The sequence below is a fragment of the Glycine max genome, chromosome 1 (genome assembly GCF_000004515.6).
Source record: "Glycine max cultivar Williams 82 chromosome 1, Glycine_max_v4.0, whole genome shotgun sequence".
Taxonomy (NCBI): Eukaryota; Viridiplantae; Streptophyta; class Magnoliopsida; order Fabales; family Fabaceae; genus Glycine; species Glycine max.
Window position 1 is genome coordinate 43,346,928 of NC_016088.4, and position 10,056 is coordinate 43,356,983.

Sequence of the window (10,056 nt, forward strand, 5' to 3'; positions counted from 1 at the left end):
CATCAAGTATAAGGGACAATGGTGATCATTGTGACTTAGTCACGTTAGGTTGTGATAAAAACCGCAATGGTTCCTTGTTACTATATAAGATGGACCGGATTTTTTAAGGGAAGTCTAAAAGTAAATAACATACGGTTGCACACCTAAAGACTTTTGTAATATAAATGAATAAAGTTAATATGAAGCCCAAGTGGGATATTGTTAGGTATTTTATAATTACTAATTAATTAATTAATGTAGGCTACATACTACTTATATTAGTTATTTACATTTTTATAGGCTCAATATAAGTGATCTAATCCAGTGAGCCTATTAGACTATCAACAAAAAATTTATACGGGCTTAATGAGCAGAAACCAGTTTGGTCTATTAGGAAATAATGGTAACCCTAATATGTTTAAAACATGAGGCAGGGTTATGGTTTCCAAGACACCAAATCATAAACAATTTTCTCCTCACCCCATCTAAAGAGAAATGAAGGTCCCAAAAGGAATAAAGAGATTTGGTTGAGGAAGGTCATCAAACCTATTGTTCGTAACTGCTCTTCAGATTCCACTGTGTTTGCTTCATCAATCATTATGTATAACTTCTATTTTTATAACTCTTCCTGATAATCTAATGTTATGGGTTCCTTATGGTTATTGGTATTTTATAAGGATCCCCTAAAATTCCAACACCAACTCCATCAAAAATTCTCATGAGCAAACCCAGTTTCCTCCAATTTGAAAACTATGCCAGTCAGATACTTTATCCATGTATGTGTGTAAATCAACAAATAATTAACTACCTTCATGAATTCCAATTTCAGGTACTTGGTCATATCATAATTTTTTATTATACAAAAAAGTGTCATGATGATATATGTGAGGGAATATCCCAAGTCATACAATTGCACCTGAACAAGCTTCATCAAAATTCCCTTCAATCATGTTATGCACCATATTCTTCACATGCAGTGGATGTGGCTGGTCACAAGCCTGAAACCAGCCATAGATTTTTATTTTTTTTTAAAAGACAATGGTAAATGTTGGACCTTGTGGCCTCGATAATCTTAAGAGGGATAAGCTTAGAGTGCAGAAGAAGAAGCAGCAATCAATTTAATAATGTTCTTTAAACATGCAAGGCAAAATTGATTGTAATAACATAAATGAGATAAGGGAAGAGAGAATGCAAACACAGTTTTATACTGGTTCGGCAAATTTTGTGCCTACGTCCAATACTCAAGCAACCCACTTGAGATTTCCACTATCTTTGTAAAATCCTTTACAACTTCTGAACCACACAGGGACAACCCATCCCTTGTGTTCAGGAATCCTTATAACTCAAGAGACCCTCAATCCCTTAATCAATCTTACTGAATGAGAAGAAAGAAAGAAGAATTATTTCTTGAAGAGAAGGATATTACAATGAAGATCCATGGATGAACTCTTAATGGATTTGCAAGTGTTTGCCCAAGAGTTCTTGAGAGAGCATTTGGCAATGAAGTTCTCTTGGAATCTCTCTTATTTTCTTTTGAGAGGATAAGACATTTTGGACCAAAAAACTCTCTTTTAAAATTCGTGCCCAAGTCACCTATTTATAGGCCTTTGATGGTCATTCACAAATCCAATGAATAGATGTGAGTGTTGGCATATTTTCTGAAAATTCTCCACTGGTAATCGATTACCATGTTTGTGTAATCGATTACACAGTTATAATTTAAAGGGTCATGACTTTTGAATTTGAATTTCAGGAGTTTCGTTGCTGGTAATTGATTACAAACATATGGTAATCGATTACATGTTGAAAATTCAAATTCAAAACCCTTTTCAACAGCTATTTCTCAACCCTATCTTCTGGTAATCGATTACATTGCCTGCTAATCGATTACCAGAGCCTTGCATGTCTTGAAAGTACTTTGTTTTAAGGCAAGGCTTGATCTTTGAGTTAATCTTGAAGCAAGGATTTGTTTATTGAAGCAATCTTGTATTAATCTTGAAGCCATGCTTATCCTTTGAAGCTACTTTGTTTGATTCTTCTTTGGCATCGTCAAAATCATGTATATATACATTCACATTCTCCCCCTTTTTGATGATGACAAACATGTGATTTCTTCTCAACACCATCAAAGCTTGCATGATTTACATTCTCCCCCTTTCTCAAGCAAATTCTTCTTAACATCATCAAAATCTTCATGATTTACATTCTCCCCTTTTTGATGATGACAACCATCTGTAGGTTAGGAGCAACAACAAAGAAAATATCAATTTGCTAATAGTTTACTCCCCCTTGGTTTTACAATGATTGCTTATATGAGACAATTGAAGATTTCGTATTTTTCATATATAAAAAGTTGTCTCATAAAAAATAGATAATTTTTCCTTATTATTTTATCTTATGTCTTTCTCTCCCCCTTTGTCAACATCAAAAAAGAAATCATGAATAGAGAGGAGGAAAAAAATGTTACCACTTGTTGCAATGTATGAGAATCAAGTGATACCAAAAGACATTAAAATAATAATTCAATATTAATCAAGCAAAAACAAGTACAATAATACATCAATCAAAAAATACAATCAATCAAACACACAATCAAAAACAATTATTAAATACAATCAACATAACTATCAATCATAATCATCAATGACAATAAAAAATTTAAGCACAAAACAAGCATTAAACTCAATCAAAAGTTATCAATCATAGACAAAAATTATCAAAAGTAATCAATCAAAGACAAGTGACCTGTTGGTATCATTTGATATTACTTGTTAGGCTTGTTGATCAAGTGGCCTTTGCTTGTTGTCTCTATAAATCACATATTCACTATCTTGGGGAGAAATATGAATAATCTTGGATGAATTCCATGTGTTTGGAGAAATTGCTATCACTATATCCACTTTGCTCTTCTCCGTTTTCATAGTCTTTCATCATGATACCCAGACTTATGATTTTATTCTCTAAATCACTTGAAGAATTTATGACATATCTTCCTAAGTGATGTATCCTTTCTTTTATTTCTTCTCTTTGAAATTCCTCTTGTCAGATTTTTCATTCTTCTTTTGAAGACAGGACAATTGAATCTCACGTGCCCAGATTGATCGTATTCAGCATTTTGGGGCTAAGGAGGAATCTTCTTGATGCAAGCTCCATTGGAGCTTGTAGGCCTAGGATCTTCTTCATCAATGGATTCCTTTGCTTCTTGGAAGATGAATGGCAGCGGAATGGAGAAAGGGAGAGAGAGAGGAGACGCCACTTCAAGGAGAAGATGAGTCTAGAAGAAGCTCACCACCATAGGAGGTCATGGATAAGAGCTTGAAGGAAGAAGGAGATGAATGAAGGGAGAGGGAGAGAAGAGCACGAAATTTTGTGCTCTAAATGAGCTTTGAAATCTGAAGTTTAATATTCAAATCATCAAAGTTGAAAAAAATGCACACACATGACCTCTATTTATAGCCTAAGTGTCACACAAAATTGGAGGGAAATTCAAATTTCACTTGAATTTGAAATTGAATTTGTGGAGCCAAACTTTGGAGCCAAAATTTCACTAATTATGATTAGTGAATTTTAGTTATGGTTCAGCCCACTAATCCAAGATTAATTCCAAGATTCTCCACTAAGTGTGCTTAGGTGTCATGAGGCATGAAAAGCATGAAGGACATGCACAAAGTGTGACTATATGATGTGGCAATGGGGTGTAGTAAGCAAATGCTCACCTCCCCCTCTAAAATTTAATTGGATTGGGCTTCTACCAATTCAATTAAATTTATTTCCAACCACACACATCAAATATCCACTTAGTGCATGTGAAATTACAAAACTACCCCTAATACAAAAACTAGTCTAGGTGCCCTAAAATACAATGGCTGAAAAATCCTATATTTCTAGGGTACCCTACCTACATTATGGAGCCCTAAATACAAGGCCCAAAAATAATGAAACCTTAATCTAATATTTACAAAGATAAGTGGGCTCGTACTTAGCCCATGGGCCCGAAATCTACCCTAAGGCTCATAAGAACCCTAAGGCCCAATCTACTTGGAGTTTTCTATCCAATGCCCTTGCGGGGTAGGATTGCATCACTTCTTATTTCTTCTTTCATCATCATCTTCTTTCTTCTATAGTTTTTTTTTATATGTAGTTGTATTTCTCTCTACCATTGTAGGAATAAAGGAATCTAATTCAATGGCTTCTCATATCTTTAAATCTATGGCTTCTTTAAAGATCTGCATTCGGGTTTTCCAATACTGATAACCCTCACCATTGAACATATGAGCTTATTGATAGAATTTCCCTCAGGAAATGGAAAGTTGGATGAGGCCATATCTATCCTTGAAGTTTTTAAACTTTAGACAAGAATCCTACTCTGATACCACTTGTTGGACCTTGTGGCCTCAATAATCTTAAGAGGGATAAGCTTAGAGTGCAGAAGAAGTAGTGCAATCAATTTAATAATGTTCTTTAAACATGCAAGGAAAAACTGATTGCAATAACATAAATGAGATAAGGGAAGAGAGAATGCAAACACAGTTTACACTGGTTCGGCAAATTTCGTGCCTATGTCCAATACTCAAGCAACCCACTTGAGATTTTCACTATCTTTGTAAAATCCTTTACAACTTCTAAACCACACAGGGACAACCCATCCCTTGTGTTCAGGAATCCTTACAACTCAAGAGACCCTCGGTCCCTTAATCAATCTTATTGAATGAGAATAAAGAAAGAAGAATTCTTTCTTGAAGAGAAGGATATTACAATGAAGATCCATGGATGAACTCTTAATGGATTTGCAAGTGTTTGCCCAAGAGTTCTTGAGAGAGCATTTGGCAATGAAGTTCTCTTGGAATCTCTCTCATTTTCTTTTGAGAGGATAAGACATTTTGGACCAAAAAAACTCTTTTTTAAAATTCGTGCCCAAGTCACCTATTTATAGGCCTTTGATGGCCATTCACAAATCCAGTGAAAAGATGTGACTGTTGGCATGTTTTCTGAAAATTCTCCACTGGTAATCGATTACCATGTTTGTGTAATCGATTACACAGTTATAATTTAAAGGTTCATGACTTTTGAATTTGAATTTCAGGAGTTTCGTTGCTGGTAATCGATTACAAACATATGGTAATCGATTACATGTTGAAAATTCAAATTCAAAACCCTTTTCAACAGCTATTTCTCAACCCTGTCTTCTGGTAATCGATTACCAGAGCCTTGCATGTCTTGAAAGTACTTTGTTTTAAGGCAAGGCTTGATCTTTGAGTTAATCTTGAAGCAAGGCTTTGTTTGTTGAAGCAATCTTGTATTAATCTTGAAGCCATGCTTATCCTTTGAAGCTACTTTGTTTGATTCTTCTTTGGCATCATCAAAATCATGTATACATACATTCACAGTAAACTGTGAAAAACACAAATCACAGATCTTAGTTTATTTTAACCTTAAAAAATTTGCATCGTTAACAAATTGGAACCCACTATATGTTGCTTGCAAGTTATTTACTATCTGTCTCATATCACCGTCAGCTATGAAAATGATGGCTTCAAGTCCTTCAAGAACATAGTGAACCTTTAACAAGAACACAATTCAATATGTATTTCCTCAATATTATTGAAACCAAATAAATGGAAACCAGCCTTATCAAATAGCAGCTAGGGTGCTATGGCATGGCACTGTTCTCATTGTGGCTCATGGCAGCTATAATGGAAATTCTAACATATATCATTAGTGATATAGATAAATAAGCAAGAATAATAATGAATTTAGAAGTAAAAAATTAATCAAATATATCAGCACTAATTACTAAAAAGCATATTTTCATGGCACACTAAAAACAATTTTATAATCATAGAAGCTATTCCTGACCATTTCACCTTGCCAATGACAAGAATCTTTGAAAACAATTTATGATAAAGAACCAAAAATGGTGGAAACCTCATAACATATTATCTGCAAACTAAAATGAGAAAATAAGAATAACATATCTTCCTATAACATTTAGTTGCTATATATTATCTGCAAACCTTTTTACTACTATATCACATAGCAGCAACACAACCAAGGAGGCAAGTAATCAAATATTTTAGAGCATCACAATTTTAAGCTCAAAAGGAATAAAGGGAATTGGTTAGATACTACCAAATAACCAAACACCTTAAACTTGTCAATATACTTAAAAAGGATATTTTGCAAACCACTACCTATGGCTATAAATAGGCTATTATTGGGCTAGCTAGCTTGTGTCTGAAAAACAAACCAAACAGACTATTGCATCATCTAAAATCTCTCAAATGACTTGAAGTCCCTCAAATGTAACAAAAAAAACCATCAAGTTTGTTGCCACAGAAAAATCAGCTTGTTAAAATGTCATATTCTACTTTAAGAATTTTCAAATTAATATATCACATATCATCCAAAAACATGAAGCAAGTCAAAGTCCAAGTAGTGCATTTCTAAGGTCCCATACATTACTAATCAGAAGAAAAATATTTTTTCAATAAAAAAAGTGTCAATACTATTCGAATACCCTTTTATTTAGTTAACAAGGTACAACAAAAATATACAATAATCCTAACTAGTAAACCTTCCAAAATCAAAATTCTTTATTTAGTTTTTTTCCCAAATATACAACAATAAACATTGTACAACACAAGATGAAAAATAAATTAAGATTGGCTTAATTGATCTGAGTTGACTTCTACTCTAACACACATAATGTTGGTATAAGAACATGGGACTAACATTGTTAACTAGATTAAATTAAATTACCATGAAGACCCCCCTATTAGCTTCATCCAATATCACTATCTTGTGCCTCCTCGGGGTTAGCTTGACTTTCTTCTAAGCAAACAACTTGATCTTGTTCCTCACAACATAAATTCCTCTATAACCAAAAGTGAAAGGATAAACTAACAAGAATTCATCCAAAATTGAAAATGGAATCGACAAATTACAAAAATGTACCTATCATCTAAAGCGTTTAGTTCAAGAAAAGCTTCCTTGCAATTTGGTCCTCCAAGAAGCTCGTGCATGAGGGCGAGAATGCTAATGGTTTTTATGGTTCCGGGAGGACCCTAAAATGGGAGGGTTAGAACTTAGGATAAAAAAATTGAGAAAGAGGAAATAGTTAATTTGAGGGATGAAATGAGAGACGTACCGATAAAACAAGATTGGGCATGTTTGTGGAAGAAATGTCTTCCAAGGTTATTTTGATGATGCCAAAGAATCAAGAGTTAAGAATCAAGATTCAAGAATAATTAAGATCAAGATTCAAGAATCAAGAGAAGACTCAATCAAGATAAGTACTAAAAATTTTTTCCAAAACATTGAGTAGCACAAGAAGTTTTCACAAAATCATTACCAAAGAGTTTCACTCTCTAGTAATCGATTACCAGAAGGTAGTAATCGATTACCAGTGTTTTAAAACGTTAGATTTCAAATTTCAAATTTCAAGAGTCACAACTTGTGTTTAAACAGTTTTAAATCATTTTAAACTTGTGTAATCGATTATACAATACTTGTAATCGATTACCAGAGCTTCTAAATGTTTTGATTTTCAAAATTTAAACTGAGGAGTCACATTTGTTGATGTGTAATTGATTACACCTTAATGATAATCGATTACCAGTGATTGATTTCGAAAAATAAATTTCCAAAAGTCACAATTCTTCAAGTGACTTGTTTCTGAAGATTTTTTCAAAAGTCTCAACTTTTTAAGTGACTAGTTTTCAAAAGAGTCACAATTTTTAAAGGGTGACTAGTTTTAAAGAAATTGCCAAGAGTCACAAACTTTAACTTGAGTCATCAGGTAATTATAAATATGTGACCATGGCATGAATTTCATATCAATCTTTCAATATCTTTCAACACTTTCAACATAACTTTTTAATTCATTTCTCTTCATCTTTCTAAAAATTTTTGTTTAACACTTTCTCTTCCAAGAAAAGTTCTTTGTTAAAAAACTTGTGTTATTCATCTTTTTCATTCACTTCTCCCTTTGCCAAAAGAATAGAAGGACTAACGGCCTGAATTCTTTTGTATCTCTCTTCTCCCTTTGCCAAAAGATTCAAATGACAAACCATTTGAGAATTCTTTTAATTCTTCCCTTCCCCTTAAGCAAAAGATTTCAAAGGACTAACCGCCTGAGATATCTTTTGTTTCCCCTTACAAAGATTCAAAGGACTAACCGCCTGAGAATTCTTTGTCCCAACACATTGGAGGGTACATCCTTCGTGGTACAAGTAGAGCGTACATCTACTTGGGAATTGTTATACTAAGAACAAGAGAGGGTACATCTCTTGTGGATCAGTTCAAGTGGAGGGAACATCCACTTGGTTTTTCAAAGAGAACAAGGAAGGGTACATCCCTTGTGGATCTTTGGCTTGTAAAGGATTTTACAAGGTTGAAAGAAATCTCAAGAACTACAGGTTGCTTGGGGACTGGATGTAGGCACGGTTTGTGGCCGAACCAGTATAAATCTTATGTTTGTCTTCTTCTTCCCTATACTCTTTAATTTCCGCTGTTTACTTTTAATTATCGCTTTTACTTTTGGTTAAGTTTCCATTTCTGTTCTTTACTTTCTTAACTTAGTAGTAAAAGCCTAATTGAATCTAGTAACATTAATAATGATAGATTTTTAATTAGTCAAGACACGTTCATAATTAATTCAACCCCCCCTTCTTAATTATTCCGAGGTCACTTGATCCAACAATGTTGTCATCACAAGTGATGACTTGGAGCCTGGAGACAGCATCCTCGTTGCTGATGATGTTGACGACCTTGTTGGGATGATACTTTTCTACCCATGGCACGTCGTAGGCTTTGGAAACCCTCATTTAGTTGAGCATGAGCTCGTCGATGGTGAGAGGCTGTTTCAGCTTTCCTTGGCCTGAACTGAAGCCAGGGCTCTTTCTGGAGGCCAAACCTAACGATTTCAGGCCGAAGGCCATCTTGACCTTGCTGGCGACGGTGGAGGTGATGGATCTTTGGAGCGTGGGTGAGATAGGCAAGTTTTGACTCGGCAAATTGGTAGAGGATTGGTTGGCAGCAAAACTGAGAAGCTTTCCAGAAGAGGAGTGGCACACGGTGAAGAAGATCTTGTAGGAGATCCCAGAGGCTGGCCGAGCGAAGATGGAAGGTCGGCGGCGACAGTGAGGTTGGTGGGCTTGGGAGGCATTATCGACAATCACGTGGAGTCTCTCTTAGAGCGGCCCAATGAGAGGTCTCTGAAGGGATGAGCCATTGTTGCAAGAGAGATAAAGAAGAGAAAAAGAGAGAGCGAGAGCAACCGTGAAAGAGTGAGAATGAATGGGACAAAGAAGACAAACAATAAAAGAAAGAAGACAGCATCAGATTTTACAAAAACTGACATTAACATTAAAACCCAACATTAGTTATTAAAAAATCAATATTAACATAGTAATGTTAAAATCGATTTTTCAATAACGGTTAACATTTTATGAAAAATCGATGTTAACATCAATTTTTTTTCAATAATCGATGTTAAAGTATTGATATTGAAAGCATTCTTTCTATTAATAAGTGTTTCCTTTAGTGATGGAAAACATAATGATTTGCTTGTCGTTTTCAATCAAGGTACTAATAAGATAAGTACGACTACTAAGGATACAAATCCCTCCGGCATGGCCTCTGGCCTCTTGAAGAAAAATGACCTTATAACCCATCGAATCCTAAAAATTTGGACAAGAGAACAGCGAGTCTCATAAAAAGAGTGATAGATGATATTTATTCGTCATATTTCAAGAATGAAGTCTTTCTAGTTTTTATTCCCTGAACTGTTATCTTTCTTTTTCTGCACCACGAGTCATTCACCAAAAATTGGTTCACCTGAATGTGTAACAGGAGCACCTTATTAATAAATTTATGTTGCAAAAAATGCGTTGACAGACCTGCCAAATTATTGGCTAATTAATACGCATTATTCGCTGGTGACCCATATGCATTAACTGGCACTAAATACTCTTGATTAGGAGAACGCCCACTGTATCTGGAATCGTTCTCAGCTGTGGTGGTGGAGGTTGTTGCTCCAAAGCCTCCAATCCAGGGTTTTAAATATTGGTCTCCGAC

General features: G+C 34.7%; 1 pseudogene; it reads right to left on the reverse strand.

Moving 5' to 3' along the window:
• Positions 1–5,495: 5,495 nt before the first annotated feature.
• LOC113002391 (replication factor C subunit 2-like) lies at positions 5,496–8,804 on the reverse strand (annotated as a pseudogene).
• Positions 8,805–10,056: the final 1,252 nt, after the last annotated feature.